The sequence below is a fragment of the Notothenia rossii genome (genome assembly GCF_949606895.1).
Source record: "Notothenia rossii genome assembly, chromosome: 8".
NCBI classification, from domain to species: Eukaryota; Metazoa; Chordata; class Actinopteri; order Perciformes; family Nototheniidae; genus Notothenia; species Notothenia rossii.
Window position 1 is genome coordinate 32,023,501 of NC_136906.1, and position 4,208 is coordinate 32,027,708.

Below are 4,208 nucleotides of genomic sequence, written 5' to 3' on the forward strand. Positions count from 1 at the left end.
AATGGACGACTTTCTGGGGGGGCGGGGCTAATGGAAGGCAATTTGAAATATGTGTGCAATCATAATAGTAATGTAGATATAGCGTTTCGTGAATATTGGAACAACTATATTTGAGTAATTTGGAGTAGTTTGGAGTCATTTGCGACATGTAAATCGTCAAAAATGGTGTATTCGCTGTCGAATTCCACGATTGAGCTATCAAAGATGTTCTTCCCAATTTAGCATCATATTGGATAGGGCCTCAACGTTTCCTGGACTGGAATCTTTCCGATCATTCCCGTAGGAGGAGTTCGCAAGAATGTGCTTAAAATGCATGAAAAACGCACATTTTTCAAAATGGCCGACCTCCTGGGGGGCGGCGCTAATGGAATCTATTTACAAATATTTCCGCAATTCCATGAGGAATGTCTGTGCCAAAATTCGTGAAGTTCTGAGAAACTATATGTGACTACCACACAATAGGGGGCGCTAGTGAGCAGTTTTTTTGAAAAACTACGTTTTTTTTTTACATTCTCGAAAAGATCGTGGGCTCTGACGTGTGTCCCAAGTTTTGCGTCCGAAGCTCATTTTATGCTATCGCAATATTAAAAAATGTATAGGCCAATCCCACATTCTGAATTTTTTGCGACAATTTAAATCTGAGTTCGTAGTCACCCTGAAAGTATGTCTAAAAAAAATAAAATAATAATTAGTCCATCCGCTCTTGAGTTATAAATTGGTGGTGTTTTTGGCGCCCCCTATAGTCCAACATGAAAATGCTTTGGTGTGCCTATTCCCCAAGACAGTCTGAACCGAAATCTGTGTTGTTTAAATACATTGTTGATGAGTTATGAGCATTTCTTTCTAAGCCCCGCCTTTTTGCGAGTACGTTTTGATTGACGGTGGCAACATTTATCTTCCTAACATGCTCATTTTCTACGGTAATGTGTCTGACCCTCCACCAATACTGGATATGAAGTTTGGTGTTGAAAAACAGAAAATTGAAATTTAAGTGAATATTTAACTGTTTTGAACATTATGCTAATTTAGAAGAACAAAAATGTAGGCGGAGCTTAGGGTTCCAACAGGATTATTTGTAGAGCAGGTCCACCCGAATATGTGTGCAAACCTTCAGGTCATTTCGGAGTTACGGTGCGAATTTGTAAATGTATTCCGAAATGGGATTTTGATAGGTGGCGCTATTGAGCACGTTGTAATATTTTAACCCATTGACTCCAGAATGTTGCAATTTTTACGGGTCCTGGCGTCCGTGCAAAATTATACAACTTTGTCAGCATCCTAAAGGCCTCAAAAACAGGAAAGATGGTGACTAAAAATAATAATAATAATAATAATAATACCACCAATAACAATAGGTTCCTCGCACTTCGTGCTAGGACGCCGTTGGGTCCTAGCACATCGTGCTCGGGCCCTAATAATAATAATAATAATAATAATTCCACCAGTAATAATAGGTTTCCTCGCACTTCGTGCTAGGACGCCGTTGGGTCCTAGCACATCGTGCTCGGGCCCTAATAATAATAATAATAATACCACCAATAACAATAGGTTCCTCGCACTTCGTGCTAGGACGCCGTTGGGTCCTAGCGCTCCGTGCTCGGGCCCTAATAATAATTCCACCAATAACAATAGGTTTCCTCGCACTTCGTGCTAGGACGCCGTTGGGTCCTAGCACATCGTGCTCGGGCCCTAATAATACATTACATTTATAAAGCGCTTTTCCTTGTGCTCAAAGCGCTTACAAGCAAGTAAAACAAAATAACAACAGATAAATAAAGATAAAATAAATAAAGATGACGATAAAGATGTGCCTTTACCTCACTGGTTGGAGAAAAAGCTTATTATATTTGTTAGCATAGCTAGCTAACCAGATGCTAATAACAACAAAGTTATTGACTGTATGATCAGTATGACAGATGAACAGATCGCCCACTGGGCTTTCATATTCATAGCGACACTTATTGTTTAGGTGTCTTTTACTCAGCAGGTAGTCATATCATTATCTAGAACTAGCTGGATCTGATTGATATGGACATAAACGCGAGTGAAGTCTAATCTGACGGGAGAGAGATATCAGCTGCTGCTGACGAGTCGACACGCAGCTCTGCATGATCACATGCAGCGGTGAGCGGACAAAACACACACTTCAGGTTAGAATATCACACGTAGCTATTTTAATTACCTCTCAAACTACCTAAAGTAGTTATAGATACGGACACTGGATCCGCGAGCTGCTTGATAATGGCATAATAGATTGCCCGATCGGGCAACCAGCATTTGAGGCTTCATTGCCCGAGCTAAATACTAGATGGCCCCGGGCCATCGGGCAGTCCTTAATGTCGAGCCCTGGACATTATTCACCCACTGATCTAAGGGTTGGGTTATTGTTCCGCACGGACATTTTAGTTAACCGAACTTCCTGTTGATGTGAAATCCGAAAAAACATTTTAAAAATAAAATAATACTTTATTCCGAGTTTGCTTGCTTTTCTCTTTGGAGGTCATCACATAACGGCATTGTAATACACGGTTCGGCTGCATTAAATATTACATATCTGTTGTAGTTCGCTATTTATAGAGCCCTGATGAGAAGACTAGACAAACAGGAATAACTGCCGCCACAACTGAATATGTGACATGGATCATAAATATATCAATTAAACAAAATCTTCAATTTCTCTTCACAATATAAGTCTCCTTGCAGTATCAATACTAATTCGGCTGACTTTTATATTATATCCAATCGGTATATTGGTATATTTACACCATAACGGCGCACAGCTTACAGAAAGGGACACCTGGTGGTTAAAGAACGTTATTGAAATGTGTTATTTTTATTATTAGATATTAATAGGAAACACAGACAGACAAACTAATAAGGCTTTATTTAAACATTAAAGAATACTTTAGGTTAAGGTCTTATTTTGAATAAGAAAAAAGCTTTGGGGGTATAAATATTAAGCCTGACAAAGTACTAATATATTGCTTTCCTGCAATGTTAACTACTGCATGTTTAAGCACTTATTTTAACTGATATTATAAATATGTATTATACTCTTATAAGATGTATGTAGATAGTATAAGAAATGTGCAGAATACGACAGTTTAATGGTGGAGGTATACACAAATATTGATAGATGTTTTGTGATGCACTGTTGAGGAACCTGTGACCCAAGTTTTTCATCTCCGGCCTTGTCAGGTATTGAACATTCAATAAATAAAGAACACAGAATTATTAAATATAAAACACAGAATTTGTGTGATTATACTAAATGATTTAAAAATAAACACCACTGCATATTTACAACTGTTACACATGCTGATGTAACGCAAATGTTTCCAACTTGGGATCAATAAAGTATATCTTATCTTAAGATGATCGATGGCTACTGCCATATTGGCAGAATTTGCCTCTGAACCTTGACAAGTGCATGTTTCAGGCTTATCAATTAACAACAGGAGGGGTCACAGACATAAGACCAGCTGTTAAATAAAGCTCTTCTGACATTAGCTGTCATGTGGGTATATATTAATGCTGCCCATTATGGGCACAAGCAATTTTCACCCATTTATTAATTATATGTTTTACATTTGAGTGTTTCCTATCCCCTAAACCTCCAGGGCTGTACACAGTTTAATACTGGCAACTTCTTATTATGGGAAATACGAAAACGTCTTTTAAAACTACAATTCTCAGTAGAGACGTTCCATAGAACATGTTGCGAAACACACAATTAGAAGGAAAAGACGATGAAACAATACAGATTTCAGTATTCTGAGCCTCTACTCTCCCCATAACTGACGGCAGCAAAAGTCCTAGATTATTCAATTAAAATAAAGAAGTAAAAACAATAAGTGTGGCTGTCCGAAATAAAGTGACGGGGAGGGGCCCTGACCAACCGTCAACATGTGATGGGTTGGGAGTGAGAACGTGTTGCAAACACGCACACACACTTTGTATTGTATTATTGTATTGTATGCGGGCCCGGTTCTATGGGGGTGCATCAGGGTGCATTGTATGAAGGTAGATATGGTGCAAAATGCGAGATCGTGTAAAACCTGATGTGAACACTTGCAGAAAAAAAGTCTGAGCTTGTGTGCATACATTCACACTTGTATAAAAGTGCCGGTCCCCCCATCTGCTGTAAAGGACAGCCTGCAACTGACCTCTCATCCTGTCTGACAACTGCCAACAGCTCCACTTTCAGT